At 30.2% G+C, this 19,980-nt stretch overlaps 1 long non-coding RNA gene and 1 pseudogene across 1 annotated transcript in view; one reads left to right on the forward strand and one right to left on the reverse strand.

The window, feature by feature from the left end:
* The window catches only part of LOC111301715 (uncharacterized), a 101,913-nt gene that overhangs the window by 4,707 nt on the left and 77,226 nt on the right, over positions 1–19,980 (forward strand). Inside the window, exons 2-9 of the long non-coding RNA XR_016328129.1 lie at positions 12,956–13,185; positions 13,282–13,415; positions 13,500–13,582; positions 14,251–14,311; positions 14,414–14,534; positions 14,721–14,827; positions 14,953–15,050; positions 15,419–15,489. This is a non-coding gene — a long non-coding RNA (uncharacterized LOC111301715). The remainder of the gene's footprint in view (positions 1–12,955; positions 13,186–13,281; positions 13,416–13,499; positions 13,583–14,250; positions 14,312–14,413; positions 14,535–14,720; positions 14,828–14,952; positions 15,051–15,418; positions 15,490–19,980) is intronic.
* LOC149514599 (uncharacterized) lies at positions 3,640–6,424 on the reverse strand (annotated as a pseudogene).

Here is a 19,980-nt window from a genome sequence, read left to right on the forward strand (position 1 = left end):
ATTAAATAATAAAATAATGTCAAAATAACTAACAACTCTTAATTTTAATATATTGATGTAAATTCAAATTAAGAGTTAGTTAATTATTTTGATATTGTTATCTAAGAAAGTCGCAATTTGATAATAATAAAAGTGAAATATTTTTTTAAAATTTAAAATTTAAATTTTAACTTTATAAACTCTAGTTTGTTCTTTTGTGTAAGTAATGGAGATAAAATTTATTTCTGGCATGGCAAGTGCCTTGAGGGATACATTTTGAAAATTGAATTTCTAAGGATTTATTCTCTCGCTGTTAATAAAAAGGGCCTAATTAAAGAATTTGGAAATTGGATCGGTTCAAACTTGGAGTTGGAGAATTCGGCTACGTAGAAACCTGTTCAATTGGGAACTGGAATCACGGACAAGCTAATAAACCTGTTAAGCTCTGTGACTCTCTGCCCCACAGTTCACGATAGGATCATATGGCAGCAAACAACAAATGGTGTTTTGAGCACCAAATCTTTCAGAGAAGTTCTGAACTCCACAACAGTTTCTAATTCAACCTATGAAAATACATTTGGAAGGGTGTCGCCCCACCCAAAGTAGAAATATTTTGCTGTAAGACTCTAAAAGGCGGTATCCCTGTCATTGATCTACTTCACAAAAGAAGATGCATGGTTAACGTGATGAACAAATGCTCATTCTGCGAGGAACCAGAAACTATTGATCATCTCTTTCTGCTCTGCTCTTTTGCACGTCAAATCTGGTACAAATGCTGTCTTCAATGGAATATTAGCCGGTCTATTCCAGGTTCGATCAGATCCCTTTCGCTGTCTTGGAATAGTCTTGTTGCAAGTAGTAACCAGAAAGTTATTTGGGATACACTGTTCTATGCAATTCTATGGTCGATTTGGCTGGCTCGAAATGAGAAAATCTTCAAGCAAAAAACAGCTTCAATTGATCAAGTTATCAGTTTAATATGGGCTAGACATGGTTGGTGGATGAAGGCAAAATATCCTAATCTGAATTTTTCAGACTTGAATTTCATGTACAACATTCAAGACTTAACCATTCCGCTGCACCGAAGATATCCAAGGAAGAACATTCATTGGTCTCCGCCAACATCTGGTGTCTGGAAAATTAATGTTGATGGATCTGCTGTTGGTAAAGCAACTCCTGCAAGTATTGGTGGATTAATTCGTAATAGCAAAGGAGAAGTTCTGCTTATGTTCTCAAAAAGCATTGGCGTTAAAGACTCTAATCTTGCAGAGCTGATGGTGGTAATGGAAGCTCTTTCAATAGTGGTAAGTTCGAACATTGACTCTATTCCAGAATTGATAATCGAAAGCGACTCTCAAGTAGTCACAGCATGGATAAACAAAGTAAGCATCAATCTCTGGAAGTACAATGAACTTCTCAACAAGTTGTATAATCTCTACTCTAGAGTGAGAAAAGTTTCTTTTGTCCATATCTACAGAGAGGCCAATCACTTTGCAGATTTGTTGGCCAAATTGGGTGTTATTAGAAGAAATGATTTTGTAGTATGGTTGTAATTTTTGTTTATTAATAATAAGTATTTTTTACTGTTTAAACAAAATTTATCTGTTACTTTTATTATTCTCAAATTGCAACTTCTTTTATACTAAAAAGAGTAATAATATCAAATTAATTAATTAATTCTTAATTTGGATTTACACCGATACATCAGAATTAAAATAATTTTGCTAATTGTTGCTTGACTTTTTTGCCTAAAATTACTTAAATATCTGGCAAACACAATTTTTTTCCACTGACACCCCAAGATCATTGACTTTGAGATGTAGACTAAGAGTCAATTTGAATTTCATCATACGATGAAATTTAATCCTCAAATTGAAACCAACTAAATTGGCCACCCATTTGAAAGTTTTGATTTCAGTGTGGTAGCTGCATTCGCACCATGCCAAGGCTCAATGATCTACCTAAGGGGAAATTCACCAGTAGCTACCTAATGTTGGTTTTTTTTCCTCTTTTACGCTTGAATCATGAGAAACTTATAAGGATCATTGGTCCTAATTCATTAATAATTTTTTTTTTTTTTTAAGCATGTAAGCCCGTAAAGATTGGAAGACTTTTGTGATTAGAAAGTTCCTTGTTTTTATTTTTTTTATTTTGATTTTTTGTTTAAAATTATTAAATAAATTTATTATTATTTAATTTAATATAATAAATTAATTTTACTACAATAAACTAATAAATAAATAGACTAATAAATAATATATTATTATATAATAAATTAATAAATAAATATATTTTAATATTATATAAAAATTTTTGGAGATTATTTTATTAATTAACAAGTATCTACATAAAATAATAAAAAATAAAAAATTAATTGACATATTAATATTATTTTTATTAATTTTTAATTATTTATTAATAAAATTATTATTTGAAATAAAATTAATTTAATAATATTTAATTATTTATTAATTTTATAAATATTAAATAATTTACTCATTTTAAATTAATGTTTTTAATGATATTTTTCTTATTACAATTCAACTCATCATTATCACTGAATTTATATCTAAATATATATTTTCATTATAATTTTAATATCGCAATTGCAATAATTAATCATACTTTCATTGTTATTTTTAATCTCACTTAAAACAATCTTATTACATTTAAATGGCCCTTAAAATTGGGTCCAATTCAAAATTTGCCTTGAGCCTTTGAATTTGAATTTTACGCTTTCAGCAATATTACTCTCTTCTTTCTCTCTATAATCCAGTGTGGACCCTACTAGACGTCACCATCTGCAACTTACATGTTGAAGGGTCTGATTTGGGGGACCCATCTTACATAGACAGGACAAAGAATAACAAGATCCTCACAAATCCCACATGCAAAAGTTTGTTACCAGTGCCTGCCTCTACCTGACTCGTTCACCATCCAAACCAACGAAGAAAATGGGAAAAAAAAAAATGGAATTCCTTCAAAAGCCCCTAAGTTAACTATCAAGCAACTAGCACATCAACATCGAAACTAACATATACAACTTGGCCAAGATTTAGCTAGAGATGTGATTTAGATTTTTATTCTTTTATTAGTGATATAAAACTTTGGTTGACATTTTTGTGTTTTAAAGATGATATAAAAATATCTTCGATCATGCATAATTTTATTGCATTTTTTTTTATAAATCGATGATAAATTTTTATATTTATGTAATTGAGTTTACATATTTATATAAAATTTTACATCTGTTAAATAAAGATTATATTTTTAATAATTAATGATGTTTTATATTACCAAAAAAATGAGTTTAGATGTATAAAGGTGTTCATGTTAACTATACATGTCAATGCAATACTTTTCTTTTTAATTTACAATTACATGGACATATGATGTGTATATATAAAACTGTTTATGATAAAAATTCTATAATCTATATATAATATAATTATTCAAGAATACCGATAAGGAAAATTATAAGAAATGGAAAATTCAATTCTTTTTTATAGTACATGACTTTTGAACCAACGATTAAATAACTCAAAGTTTAAGATTTTAATTTTTTTGTTTTTTGATTGTTTACATGCTCAATTATACAGGGCAATTCTAATGACACGAAAGAAATGAGTACAAAAGATTTGATATCTCTTTTTAAGTATTTTATAGTTTCAAATTAAGATCAACATGTCCTCCTACTTCACCACCATTACAATTGGTCATGGTTATTGCAGTTGCTCTGTCAATTTGCACCATTTCTAGCAGAAATAAGCTACAGTAAGATTGATTGTACATATTTAATATACTAGTTCCTTGCCCGATAATTGAATCTTCACAGCTTGCCTTTGACAAATACCAAAATTATACATGAGCAACTGAAGAACAAATGATCATACAAAAGCATAAAATTAATGAAAATGGAGATGGTGTAATTTGTTGTTTAAGCTCACTTGATAATCTAATGACTCGAGCTTGGGCAATTCATAATTGTAATAGATTAAATAGGAAGGAGGATGCTTGAATTTTGTGCTTGAACACACTGAAGTAGTTGTTGGAACGGCTAATGTGAGAAATTTGAATCCATCAAAGACTCCATTTTGTTTGATGCTGTTCTTGGACTTTGAATCCAAATTTGATGTTGAACATGAAGGTCCTTCCCTGAAAATAATACAAAGAAAACATAAATGGGGACAAACTTATATAGAAGCAATTATGATAATTTTTCTTTTTATTACATATGAGAAAGTACAAAGAGAAGTTGGGATTTGAATATTAAACCTCAATACTCATTATGTTTGAGAGATGAAAATTAAAATCAAACCTAAAATTCGGGGTGCCAGTTTTGAAATTGAATGCTCTACCATTGCTACTTGAAGCTGCTTCAACTTGTTTATTGATGGAATGAGTAATGGGAGGATATTTGTTGTGAATAGAGCATTGTCTAGAGAGAAGGGATATGATCTCTTCAAGCCAACTACCTACAATTTATAGTAACCAAATTCACACACAAAAAAAGCAACCCTGTTAGGCTGTTACTGTTACATAATATCAAGGTCTTAAAGAGAAAGAAACTGCATTCTTAGACTTCTATAAAAGTTGAAAAGGAAAGGAAACCTAATTCTTTATAAAACTATTGTATAAATCTAGTGTTTTTTTTACGTTAATTCAGCAGGCAATTTTCCCACAGTGAAAGGTAATGTTTAGAGGCCTCTATAATTAAAAAACAGAAAAAAAAAAAAAAGGCAAAATGGTGTAAAATTCAGACCATAAACCTCATGAATTTCACAAGTAACATCATATTAATTAGTAAATGGAAAGAGATATTAAAAACTATAATTTATCATTGGATCAAAAATAAGCTATACATGATTGAAGACAAATACCTTCTCCTCTTCAGGCAATAAAGGTGTACAGTTTCCATAACAGCCTTGGTTTGAAGGGGGCTTCATCTGAAAATTCAGTACAGATGTTGATGAAGGTCTTGACTCTTGATGACAAATTCACCTACATAAAAAATAGAATTCCATTAATTCACCTAATTCTTTATCAATCAACGTTACCAGAAATGAAAATATATTTTGAAAAATAAATTAAAGATTCCAACTACTACAAGTTACAACACAAAATCAAATTTCTTACCACTGAAGAAGAAGGTTGTTGAAATGGTTGTAACCTTTGAATCAAACTAGGCAAAGCCAAATGGATTCAGATTCGTAAGGCAAACTCAAATTTGTCCTGAAAGCCAATCCAGGGTCCAACGGAGAACACTCTTTTTCAATGTTATACTCACAAGAACAAAATTTTATGACCATTATTAACACTGTCATTCCCTGAAAGTACTGCTGCACCAGGATGCCACCCTGGAGAACCACTGCAGGTCAATGGAACAGTGTTTGCTGTACTGACAATATCAATAGTTTGAACAAATAAAGGTGTTCTAAAGATTGAATTTGGTGGTGAAATAAGTTCAGCAGGAAATGGAATTGAAGAAGCAGAAGAAGAAGAAGAAGATTGATTTGAAGGATGGAACTTTGGGATTGGCAAAGAAAGATATGATGAGTTATGATGAATAATTGGTGGTGAAATAACAGATTACAGGGAAGGCAAAATTGCAGCAGCAGCAGCAGCTACAGCTGCATCTTTCTTTTGTTGTTCTTTTATTCTTATATTGTCAAGCTGTGCCACACCAAGTCCTTTTTTTGGGACTTTTTAGGCCTTTGCTTCTAGGAAGATCTACCAATATTGCTTGCAATTCCACCACCACTGCTAGTATTACTTTTGCAATACCTTTGGGTTTAATGTTCTTAAGCCATTGTTTTCACTAGCTTCCGTATACATGTAAACACAAGCTTTCATAAGAAAAAATTGGAAGAAAAATCCAAGAATATAAAGCTTTAGACCTAAATCTTATAAACTTGTCAGAAACAAGATGCTAGCAATCCCAACCCCGGTATTCAAGCATTTCACTATTTATATGTGCACTTTTTTTGTGTGTTTCCATTCTTTTCAAGAAGAAAAAACTGATGAAAAGAGGTTTATAGAGAGAGGAAATCTTGGAAATCAAGAAACAAGGATTTTCAAATAAAAAAATTAAGGATAACAAGAGGAAAATCTAGAGAAAAAAATGCAAGAAGAAGCAACAAAGTTTAGAAAAAGATGCCCAAAATCTCGCAGATATTGGAGGTCAAGAGAACAAACCCATAAGCCTAGCCAAGTTTTCAGCTAAAATAATGAAAAGAGAGTGGAAAGAGAAAATCATTGTATCTGAGAGGTTTAAGATTTTCTCTCAAAGGCCTTGTTTGTCTGAGCGATCAAAAAAATTGTATACAAAAGTTGTACATTCATATTTTTTTCAAAATTCAAAACCATGCAAATCTTTAGCTTTGCTATGAACATATTTGTCTCTCATTTCTCGCCCAAGTCCTCGCTTCACACTTCGTCTGTTCATTCCTAGAGTCTCCAAGACACTCTCTTTCAGCTTTTTATTTTTTCTTTTATTTTTTTCTCTCTCAATTTATGTTTTCAAAGTTCTAAAAGAAGCTGAGTTCCTAAGGTCACATTAGCTTTGTTTTGTTTTCATTTCGGGGTATCTTTTGCTGGGTTTGCGACTTTTGGACCTAAATGCGGGACATTCACTTTGTTCCCCAAAACATGCATGGAATTCAACAACCTATTTTATGCCTTTCAAGTACACTAGCAGAGACAGATGGTTATACAAGCCTGAAAGCTCCTTGAACCCTTAAAATTTTAAAAACCCCTGTAACATGAGGCAGGGATGGATGTTTATACAAGTCACAAGTGGTCTTTGGCTCCGCCCAAATTTTAAGAATAATCAAGTTTGTTAAGAGAATCAAATAATCTATAAGTTCCATTCTTCATGTGAATACATTATATCTAGTTCACTCAGTTAAACTAGCTAATAATATTTTGAAATCCAAATGGATTATTGGTGGAAGACCAATAAAAAGGTATTGTACAGACGTTTTTTGGGCAGTTAAAATCCATGCATGTTTATGCTTATGAGTGTGTACCTATCTTATGCATTATACTTTAAGAAGGATTAAAATCATTTTTTTTTGTTTATTTGTTATACCAATCAATTATTACTTGCAAATCCTTAACATCAAGAGATTTGCTATAAGAATTAGGAAATGTATACGTGTTGCAATCATAATCATATCTATTTAAGAAAAATCAAATTGACTTTCTAATTTCTTCATAAGACTCCAAATCTATAATCAAGTATCAAAAAATTTTTTCTTTTTAATCAACTGCAACTTCTCTCCATATAATTTTCATTTTTAATTTTATTTTAGATTTTTCTCCCGTTATATTACAATTTTTTATTCAAGACAAAAGTTGGATTTGAATAACTTTTTAAAAGGTTAAAAAATTATTAACTTCTAATCTCAAAGTTTTAATTTTTCTTTTTTAATGGTATATTTTATTTTTCTTGTTTTGACAAAAAAAAAAGTTATTTAGCAATTGGTTTATTTGTTTTTTTAAATCATTCACAATTTTAAGTAAAATGATTTATTTGATGTATTATGTTTCTTTTATGCAAATTGATAAAATTTATAATTTCGTAAGTTATGTTTAATATATTTCTATTTATATTGATAATATATATAGGAAGTTACTTATGAAGAAAAAAAATTAAAATCCAATATAATATTTATCGCAAAAAGTCCAAAAAGCCTCTAAACTAAATTCAATAATCATCTAAGCCTTTTTTTTTACAATCAACTAAACCCTCAAACATCTATTTTCATTAATTAAACTCTTATTAGAGAAAAATAGTTAACTTTTTCTACGCAATCGGGGGTTTAATTAAGTGAAAATATATGTATAAGGATTCAATTGGGTGAAAATAAATGTTTAAAGATTCAATTAATTTGAAATAGAAGATTTGAGGATTGTTTAATTGCAATAAAATAAGCAAACTTAATTGATAAATGATTTTTGTTTTAGGGATTTTTTTTCCCTTAGGCCAATATTATATGACTCTCAAAATTAAAGATCAAGATCTGCCACTATACACTAACCAATTGGGTTTAACTTCTTCTTTGAGAGTTTGGTTGTCAACGTTTTAGTTATATTCCCAATTAATAATGCATTTCATATTTGAATAACAAATCAAATTTTATATAATTATATAATTAATTTAAAATGCAATAATTTGATCTGAATTAACCTAAATTCAATGATCCAAACTTAAAAAACTTAAATATCAAGTTTAAAAATTTTTGAATTCAAAACAGTCTAATTTTTTTTTTAATTTGAAATAACCCAATCCGTCCAATTGTCATCTTCTTAAAGTATTAAGTTTAAGTTGGGAATACAATAAATATATAGAGAGGTTAGATTGTTTTCATCTTCAATTTCCTTTTCCTAATAAGGATGTTGTTGGCATTTGGATTACTAAAAGTGGAGATGGAATTGATTGATTGGTTTTTCTTAAGTTAGGCATAGATTTTCTTAATTTGAATGATGGTTTGTTTTTTGTTAGGCCTCTGAAATTACTTTCAATCTTTTCTTTTACTTTCCAATTTAGAGCAAAATGGAAGAATCAACCAGAAATTAATTACAACAAATAAACTTAAGTTTTCGGTAATTCTTTTTAATTTTCATATGTTTTCTTTTAGTTACTTCTATAAATTTAAAAATTCTTTCTATTTTAATTGCACAATAAAAAAAGTAAATTATTTACTTGGATCAATAGTGTGTTGCCATGGGGCATTCACATGCAAATTTTAATAAAATTATTCAATTTTTTAATTTAATATTTGGCATACAAATGGACCGATTGTATTGATGAGATGCCAAAAGACAAGCTGAGTTAATGATGTTTACTATTAGATGGATTAAATCTATATCTAATTTGAAAATTTAAGATGTAGATTGTATATTATTTTATTTAAATATTAATTTTTTATTGTTCTAATTAACAGTTGTGTAATTAACTCAATGCAAATATATAAGTTCCTAATCAAATCAAGCCATATGAAATTTCCTGCCTTAACATTAAGTATTAACCTACCTTAATTTTCAAACTTTTAACTCCATCTTGAGTTATAACACATGTAATTTAACAAATATAAAATAAATTATCATCTTATTTTAATGTTTACATATATCTAATATAAAATAAGATGATATTATTTAACCAATATATAAATTATTTAACTAATATATAAATTATCTCATTTTAATTGTTACACACATCAAATATAAAATAAGATGATATTATTTAATCTAATTCTATTTATAATATTATTTATCTTATCTCATCATAATCTTATATACCAAACACATTAAATCTTATAATTTAAATATTATACTAGGAAAAAATCAGTAAAATAAAAGTATAGAACTGAGAAATGCTTCTTTATCCTTCTCTCTCCCTAAAAGTATGGAATTAATTTTTGGATGAAATAACAATACATAGTCAATATTTCTAAACCCTAAATAGCAATCCCAAAGCTCAGTTTGTGGGTTTTAGACGAGAGAGAATAACGGGGACCAATTATACTCTCAGTCTCGACCTCAGCGGTCGGTAAATAGATAAAGACAAACAAAAGAGCTTTGGGTTTAGGGAAAAGAGAGAGAGGGCTTTGCCCAACCAAAGACGACGATTCAAACAGCACCAGAGGGCTCTCTATGTTTCCTCTTTCTCTTGATTCTCACCCCTCACGCACCTACTCACCCTTCCAATTGGCTATTGTTCCACGTGACACTACTCTATTCGTTGCATTGCATCACTCTGTCGCTATGTCTCTCACTTTTATTCTCCTTAATGATGGGCGACATCCTTACTATGACGGTCATGGACATATGGGAGTGTTTCTGATAATTTTAAATACCACGACATTTAAATAAGAATAAATTTTATCTTTGGTTACTGAATTATGCTTTTTTTTTATATATATTTGGATCACTTAATTTTAATTTGTATCAACAAAATCATTAGAACTTATTAAATGTAACAAATATGGCCACTTTAACTATTTTTATCCAAATTACTAATAAAAAAATTATATGACTTCCACATTTTATGCCACATAAGTTTAAATTATTTTTTTTCATTTCTTTTCTTTCCTTCCCTTAAATGTCACTCTTTCTCCGTTTAATTGTTCAGCTTCATCTGCAGCCACCCAAAACTAACATTCCACCGCCTCGTAAACAGGCCTAAAGTCGATTTTTGGGTCCAGCAGAGTTTGTTACGAGGCTAGAGGCATAAGCAACCCAGCAAAGCCAAAATAATAATAATAATCTCCTCCTTTGTTTGTCTCCAGTTGCTGCCCCTAAATAGAAGAAAGAATGTTTTAGATTGTTTCTATAAAAGAATGTTTTTAAAATTGTTTCTTTGCTGGCTTTATTTCTTGGTTTTAATTTTATCAATAATGAAAAAGAAGAAAAGGAAGGTGCGCTTGTTTTAGCTACTAATAAAATATTACAACACTAATTCTGCTAGATTTTATTTCAAGACTAATGTCTAATTGTATACATTTGTTTATTGAATGTGGGTGGAATTATGAGTGTTCGTGGTGGATTTCTCTTTTTTAACTTGATAATAATTTTCCCTTTTTTGATTTGGAAATGGGAAAATGGAATTATAGTTGTCTAAATGGTGGTAGAAAGCTGAACAGATGGTAGTAGATCTTGTTTTCAGGTTAGATCCAGCATAATTTAGAAAGTCTTACGAGGAAATGAGCCAAGAAAAAGAATAAGGAGGTGGAAATTAGCAAACAATTAAATTCTGATGAAGATCACATGCCGACAAGAAATGATTGATGGCAGAGAGAGCAACCATACAGCGACAAAATTTGAGCTTTGAATGGTGGCTGGCCAGCGTTCAAATTCTTTAGAAAGAAAGATAGAGAGGAAGGGAGAGAAAAGAAATGAAAAAAAATAATAATTTAGGCTTAGCTTACATGACCGTTTATGCGGCATATGACGTGGCAGCCACATCAATTTTCTGTTAGTAATTTGGATAAAAAAGCTAGGTGATTATATTTGTCACATTTAGCAAATTTTAATGATTTTATTAGTACAAATTAAAGTTAAGTGATCCAGATGAAAATAAGGATATAATTTGATAATCCATCGGTATTTTGCCTGTAATGTAATCCACTAATATTTTATTGATAATTCATCGGTAATTGGTTGAAAATTAGTCAATCGGTAAGTCCAATTTGATTTTTTATTTTGTATTTTATATTATTTTTATATTATTTTTTTTTCTTTTGTATTTTATGTATTTATTATTTATTTATTATTACTATTATTAATATATGTATATCTTTATTTATTTTTTTTTCTCTGTTAATATCTATATGTGTATCTTATTTATCTAGTTATATATTTATTATTATAATTAGTTTATTATTTTTTTAATTTATCTTGTAATATTTTTTATTTATCTTATTATTATTTTTAATTATCTGTTATTTTTTTCTTTTTTCGTTTATCTGATTTTTTTTTTCGTTTATCTGATTTTTTTTTTCATTTATCAAATTTTTTTTTCTTTCTCTTTTTTTGGGTTGTGATTGATCTTTGAAGAATCTGTGATTGACCAACTTTTCGATGAACTTTCGATGAAAAACTCAGATTCTAACGAAAAATTCCAGAATCTGGTGAATATTCAACTGGAGTTCTTCGACTGTTTTAGAAAGAAGCGAGAGAAAAAGGAAGGAAGAGAAAGAGAGGGGAGAAAGTTTCTACCGAAAAACGAAGGAAACAGCATTATATACCCTCCTAAAACGACGTCATTTTTACATTAAATAACCCAGAGGATCCACGCATTTTGTCGAGATCCGACCCAACCCGAGCATCGATCCGCTTCCTGACCCATGCGTGTTTTGCCTCCCCAAGCCATTAGCCGAGCCGAGTCGACTTCCCGAGTCGCTTCTCCGAGCCGTTTCTCTTCCTTGAACCAAGCCGAGCCGAGCCGTACTCTGAGCCGCTCCAGATTTTTTTTTCTTTTTTATATTTATTTATTTGTTTTTTTATTTTATTTATTAAATTAGGATTATTTAATGTTCTTTTATCTTTATTTTATTTTTATTTTTGGTTTTACTCTTTTTTCTTTTTTTCACTTTTATTTTGTTTTATTATTTTATTTTCTTTAAATAAAATCCAAAAAAATCAATTTTCAAAAAATCAATTTTTGAGGAAAAGTTGAAAGTATCAATTTTCCTTGAAAATCAAAGTTTTCAAAAAATATTTTTGGAGAAAAGTTGAAAGTATCAATTTTTCTTAAAAATAAAATTTCAAAAAAAGGTTTTTGAGGAAAAGTTGAAAGTATCAATTTTTCTCGAAAATAAAAGTTTCCAAAAAAATATTTTTAGGAAAAAGTTGAAAGTATCAATTTTCCTTGAAAATAAAAGTTTTCAAAAAATATTTTTGGGGAAAAGTTGAAAGTATCAATTTTTCTTTAAAATAAATTTTAAAAAAAATAATTTTTGAGGAAAAGTTGAAAGCATCAATTTTCCTCGAAATTAAAGTTTCAAAAGAATATTTTTAGGGAAAAGTTGCAAGTATCAATTTTTCCTGCACTAGAACAATCATTTTTCCTTTTTATTTTTATTTTTTTATTTTTTTTAAATAATCCGACGATGGAGCCTCTGCAAGTGAAATAATAGTTTTTCTTGCATACTCTTGAGGTGAGGGAATTTTTTCAATTTTTTGCTAAAAGTATTAGAGTCAATTGAGAATAATTTTTAATAATTAATTACTTGGTAAAATTTTAAGGCTCATTGGATAATACAAATTTAAGCTGGTACCATCTTTTGATGGGCGTTGTGAGGGTGCTATAACCTTCCTCACACGTAACCGAACTCCCGAACCCTGTTCTAGTTAGTAGACCTGAACCTATTCTTTTAGGGACCCTTAAACTTAGGTGTTCCCTGAAAGGACAGATTCTTTAAGTGGTCAATCGCACCTAGATAAAAAAGATTGGTGACGACTCCTAAAAAAGGTTGTCTACGTATGAAGAATTCATGGCAGATTCACAAGCCACAACTTTTGTTATTTTTGTCCTACTTTTCTTTACTCGTTTATTTCCATCCACATTCATATAGGAATGCTAATGGCTTCTAAATTTTTTACAAACAGCACCTGAAACCAGATGCAACGCAGAACCAGTCTGCTATGGGTTGATCACATTATCCTCAGGTGTAATCGCATGAGACAGAGTTTGCAGTGCTGGTATGACTTGTTTTTGCTTCTCATTTGCTGATCATTTTCCCTTGGTCCAAATGATTCATTCATCAGTTCTGTTGACATTTGATTTTGTGATGATAGGTTCTTAAAATGTGCTAATATGTTAGTATTAGTATTTCTTTCTATAACTTGGGAATTAGTGGATGTTGGATGTAGACTGTTGAAGGACAAAAGCGAAAGCTGGAGGAAAGTGAGCAATTTCTAAATCAAAGGAGGTAAGTAGTTGGTCCTAATTTGTGTTTTTTGCAATTGAATGTTTCTAGTTGATGAATGTGTGCATTTTTTTCTTCCAATTTTAGGGATCTGATAGCCAAGTATAGAAGCTCTGTTGAAGACCTTGTGAAGACTGAGCCATACTTGCTTCTCAAGATACCAAGCACAGGTAGGAAAATGCATACAAAACAATTTGACTTGAATATTGTTGATAAATAGTTGCAGTTTGCACTGTTTACTGTAACTAATCAATTTAATTTTCAATTTGAGTGAGAATTTCTCATAAAGAATCTTGATCCAAATAGGCTATTTTGCATGAGCATGAGCTAGTTGCTTTTGTGTATGCATTTCGTGTTTTGTGTAAAATAAGTAAAAGAGTGTATAGTTTTAATAACATATTGTTATAGAGTTTCAGTGAGGGCATATGGGTAAGTTGTTGTCTGGGAATGAATATGGGGAAAAACTATGTAAATGCTACTATCTTGCACAAGCACAAAGAAAGCAAAATGAATCTTGTCTCAAACAAATCTTTGGAATGTGGTTGCACTGATTATAGTTCAACTTTGCAATGTGGTTGTCTTCCATTCATTTGCAGAACCTGCCTCCTTTAGAGCTTTATGTGAATCAAAGAGAAGGGATATAAATTCTTATTCTATTGTTATTGAAAACTCTTTAGCAAATAATTTCCAAGAAAAATTGCAAAGTTGTTCACTGCTGTTTTAGAGCTGTCGATTTGATTTATATCTTGCTTTGAAAGTTGGTTTCTATACATTTCAATTTTTTCTTGCTATGGTGACTCTTGTCTTTAATTATTCAATCAATATCTGTCTCTGACAGATACTCCCCGTTATGCTAGACGTTGGTACTAGCAATCAAAGGCTACTTGAAGACCGGCTTTGTGAGTAAAATATGTACTCAATTACTTTGTTCTTAAGAAGTTGTTACCTTTGCAGAGTGAACCATATGATATGGTTGCTGTGACTTTTTTTTTTTTTGACAGGTTGTTAGGATTTTTTTGACATGTTCTTTTGGCTTGACAGATTTAGGATTAAGACAACCTAGGTTAGAAGGGGAAGAATATCTATCAATTGTTGATGAGTTCATGGAAGCAGTTTTCACAGGTTGGCCTAAGGCTATTGTACAGGTTTATTTCTTTCACAAGTGAGAATTTTGTGTTATGCTTGGTTTATATCATGTTGTTTATTTGATGGTTACACCATTCGGATTAGTGTCTAGTGTAATGCGGATTGCTCTGAAATCACTATGAATGCCACCATTATTATAAAGTTGTGCTTAATGTCTCTTAGGGAACTTCTGGAGTTACACTTGCTGGATTGTTAGAAACTGTAAGAGCACAAGGTTGATCATTGGCTGAATTTCCAAACCAAAAGATAGTTGTGGTGTGAGCTGGAAGGTACTTGACTAACTTATAGATAAGGCTTTGGCTTTCAGCCTTTCGCCAAAATTTTTCAGCTATTTCTCTGTGCCCATTCCCTCTTGGCTTTATTTCTCATGTCCACCTTTCTGTCTGTCTTCCAGTGCAGGGCTTGGTGTTCTTAGCATGGCTGTGCAAGCTTTTGCGAGGATGACAGGAAAAGCCGAACTAGCTGCACAACTTTTTCCTATTTGATAAAGATGTATGGTTTTATACGTCCACTACTCTAGTACTCTTCATCCTATTTGTGCAAAGCGTTTTCTGTTCTTTTAGATACGTGACATGCCCATTCTTTTGTGTTATAAAGATGAGGCTTGCACGAACAGAACATGTGGAAAAAGGTTTACTAGAAAAATGATCGAAGTTTTTTTTTTTTAATTTCTTATTTTTTATTAGAAAATGATTATGTTTTGACTCTGGGAATCTAAACACTCTGATTTTAACTATATGTCAATTGACCATCTGGTAATTTTAATTTCATCCTCCACATGGTGGATAAATAGTTAATTTTCTGTTGTTTATTACTAGTTAAGGGTCTTGTTACTAAAGAGAGGAAAAATCTTGATCCAGCAGCACCACCATTTGCTAAAGATCCAGGACAGAAAGTGGGACTTAGAGAGGGGGCTTCTCTACTTGAAGTGGTAAGTTCAATTTCAACGCTTGAGGCAACATGTATAAGTGCCAGGCTGGTATTATATGAAATTTTGTGCAAAGAAGAAAAGCGGTCAGCGCAGAATTTGCTGTCTATTATGACTAAAAGTTTGATGTTATGCTTCACTTTTATAGTGTAGTCTTCTATAAGTTATAGATGTTCTTTATATATATAGGTTTAAATGATCAATCACATTTGAGCCATACCTTTATTCAAACAATTTTTTGCTTGTAGCCCTAAATTATTGCTTTTAGGATAATGAATGATTTTGTAATTGATGACCCAAGACAAGGAATGAGCCTAGAAAAAGGAAAATTCTATTAATCCGGAATTTAATTTAGTTAATTCATGTGATTATCTTTAAAAGATAACATTAAAGATTTGTGTGATTCAAATTTCAATATCTATTACCTAGATAACTCATGTTGCAATCTCTTTTATAAAAATAAAAAATAAAAAAAATTCTATTTAACTAGAATCGAAAGTGAAATACTAAGTTTTATTACTCTTTTACATCAGGAGCATGAAATATTAAGTAACAAGTTTTTACAAATCTCAATAATTATTTTCCTAGCTACCTTCTGTTGGTTTTACGTTTAATTTTCCATGTTGTCTGATTATTGCAAACGATGCATAGGCTTGGAATTGCACGATTAGTCGTTGTCGGGGTCCCTCCCTTGGGCTGCATGCCCCTTTTTAAGACTCTGATGCAAACCTTAAATCTGTTTATAATTTATCAAAACATTTAATATTGAAAATTAATTCTAAAATTACTCTAATAGTTTAGTAGCAATTTAAGATAATTCTCTAACCTCATAAGTATTCATGGAGACTAGTGTTTCAACTTGAATTTATTAAAATTTTGGTTAAAAAAATATTTAATAAAATCTTCAAATAGTTTGGTGAGATTTACTTTGATGCACATCTAACAATAGTTTAGTGAGATTTTATTATAAAATTTTTATAAAATTTTATTTTTGAGAAAACTCATTAAATCTTCCAATAGTTTGGTAAGATTTAACTTAAGATGCAATCCTCCAATAGTTTGGTAGGATAAGATTCAAAACTTTATTAAAAAATATTTTTCTTTTGAAAATTGCATTATGAAATTCTCCAATAGTTTGGTCGATTCCATAAAATTTAAATTCATGAAAAATCCTCCAATAATTTGGTATGAATTATGAATTTATTTTCAAAAGATTTTATTTTATTTTTTTGTTGTTTTCCAAAGATAGAATAATAAAATGGAATTTTTCAAAATATTTAATGAATAATAACTTTCTCAAAATTAGAAAAATCAGTAAAGTAAAATAAAAAAAAACTAAAAACCAAAATAGTAAAAATCAAAATCAAAAAATAAAAAAAAAATAAAAAAAATAAAACCTACGATTGGGTCGAGTCGAAAATGGAGATTGTGTATGGGTCAATGGGTTGATGCATAGATCTTAGGTTGGCTAAAACGAAGTTGTTTGGCACTTGTATAAAGGCCAACTACTCAGCCTTTTCTTTAGAAGCTCCTGGTCCTCTCTCTCTAGTAAAAAATTTCTTTGCCTTCTTTTGAAAAAAACCAAGAACAACCCACTGAAAACTGGGCAATTCATCGGTTTTAGGAAAAAGTCACAAGAATATGACCAAAAAATTCAAACTCCGCTAGAAAATTCAATCAAAAAAATTTAAAATTCATCCCAAACCAAGATTTTTCAATTTTTTTCAGATTCTTCAAAAATTTTTTAGAAATTCAATTATTAACCTAGAAATCCAAAATCTCAATCCTAACACTCCAGAACAAAAAAACCAGAAATCCAAACCCTTCTCAATTACTAGAACCTCATATCCAAAAACTCTAAAACTAAAATCTTAGAAATGTACAACCTAGAAACTTTTTCCAGAATTTTAAACACAAAGTCTTTTTTTTTCCCCAAAAATCAACTCATGAATCATTCTTTAGAATATTGTGTCCAATTTATAAACTGTTTTAGGTAGCAATTTTAGGAATCGGACAAAACCAACCCAGGCTTGAATCCTGAGATTGGATTTTGTTCAATTATAATTTAGGCCTAGGTCTTTGTTGATCTGTCTTAATTGAATTAAAGGTCCTTTAATACGGTTTTGAATTAAAACCCTTGATCATGCTGATTAAATCCCTTTGATTAGATTGATTCCATATTCAATTTCCTTATTTCCATCATAGATTAGAAAATGAAAGGAAAGAAAAGAAAATAATAATAATAATAATAATAATAATAATAATAATAATAATAATGGTGATGATGATGATGATAATGATGATGATAAACCATAATAGATACTAGTAGGCTCTGGACACATATGGGTGCCTATAAAACTCATGGTAATCTTTTTATCAATCAAAATTGTATATTTCGTTGAAAACTAATCTTTTAGATTCTTTGTCAAAAAGATATTAAAATGATAATTACTTATATATACGTAGAATTTAATATTTTTAACTTTCATGTAAATGATTTTACAATATATAAATAAAATGAAAATCAATAGATTGATCATAAAAATCAATATTATGTAAAATAATTAAAAATAAAAGTCCTAAATGAAATTCATTTAGTAGTTGATGAATGGTGAAAATTTAAAATTTTTTTTGTTAAAGCGCCTATTGTAAACAACATAAAAATCTTGCAATAGGCCTACAAATGGATTATCAAACAAACCTAACCAAGGAAACCCACTCCCTCATTTACAAATGATCGAATATGGGAGATAGGTAGTAAAACCTCAGTAACAAAATTAGACTGCTTAATTCTTAGATATACAAAATAAGCTGTGGCACCATGTACAAACAGATTGGGATCATCACTCTCATGAGTTTCCTGTTAATGAAGCTCCAATGGTGCCTTGAGTCTGGGATGCAAACAAATCCTACATTGGACACTGATTTTCACTTTTTCTGGAATGTAACTATACCAATTCCCTATGTTACTAACTTCTGTTGATTAAAATGTATGCAAATTCCAATTTCACTATTTCAGTTTCGCTTCCTCTAGACCAAGTTGTTAATATTCAAACTTTTGAGCTTAGGAAAATGTATTATGAAGACTTAATTTTTGGGTTTCTTGCTCTTTCTGAGAAGAGCTTAATTCTGGTTTCAACCAATCTTTTAATTACAGATGCCAACAGTAATGTCCAATAATCATTCTTATGGACAAGCATTGAATTGTTTCCTGATTTGCAATGGCTTGCATATGTTATGAGAGAAATTGCCGACAGGGTTCATGTTGCAAATATTTCACCACCGTCCAAATCCATTTCAACACAGTTCTCAGATGTAAGCCATTGTTTCTAAGGCCATAGCCTCCCACTTTTAGAAAGTTGGCCCAGCAATGGCAAAGCCCTTGCAATATTTTTCTAGAAATAACATGGGTGTAGGCACTTGAAGAAAGCTGCTATCTCACTGTTTCTAAGGCCATTAGCAAGATCTTCAGGAAGGTCTTGGAATGGTTATTATTTTCATAAGTAATGTTTTCAGTGTTAGCAGTTTCATTGGAATGGTTATGATTCAAATTAAAAGAATCAGGTTATAGTAGACTGTATAAAACAGGAAGAAGATGACATACCGCCTTCAAATGAACTACACCAGTTCATCATAGTTTCCATTGGAAAGAAAGAATCTATAAGGCAAATAAAATGGCAGATGCGTAATAGGTCCCTTAAAGAGTTCAATTGCCAATCCAGGGAAAGAGGTATCATTTTTCAAATCATATTCTGTTTCCTCTTTCAGTTTAAAAACAAAAGAAATTATGTCTTTTTAAGATATAATAAAACAATTTACTACATAATATGAAAAATTATCTATGCAAATTCCATAAGTTCCACCAAAATTATTATTAAGCAATTGAAAATTAAAGTTCAAACTCAAATTTGCAGATAAAACCAATAATGATTCTGAAATATTTCCTCTTCACTAAAGTTGAGTGAGAATTTCTACAAATAATTTCTGAATTTTACAGGAATGCAAACAAAAAAAGAAAAAGAAATGTTTAAGAGGATGCACATCTGCAGCTATAAAACAGCTGGTTGTTAAAGCATCTTGAAGAAAACTTCTTTGCGGTGCCGATCATGTCTGGTCAGGAAAGACGAAACGACAACAGAGTAGCTTGTAAGCAGTCCAGTGTTCACAGGGATCCCCATCAAGAAATCTTTCCCTGCCTTGACAAGAAATCCCTTGTCAATGCAATGGCACCGCCAGATCTTTCAGGTTTTTGATAGAATCCCATGGTGGTTTTCCAGTCATCGTCTCGACACCTACGCATCCTAACTACCATAGGTTCTAAGAAGCAGTGATTCTTGCCATTTGTCTCATTTAAGTAAGCAATGATAGAATAAAAAAAAAAAAACAAATCTTTATCTTGTAATCTTTCCGGTTTTTTTCTCGACCTGTTTGGGTTTGTTGTTTACTTGTTTTTGAGCTGGGCTTGTTTTTCTTTCTCAAGTTTCTTTGGGCTTG

This window comes from Durio zibethinus, chromosome 15 (genome assembly GCF_047325235.1).
Source record: "Durio zibethinus cultivar Kanyao isolate XHJ-2024 chromosome 15, ASM4732523v1, whole genome shotgun sequence".
NCBI classification, from domain to species: domain Eukaryota; kingdom Viridiplantae; phylum Streptophyta; class Magnoliopsida; order Malvales; family Malvaceae; genus Durio; species Durio zibethinus.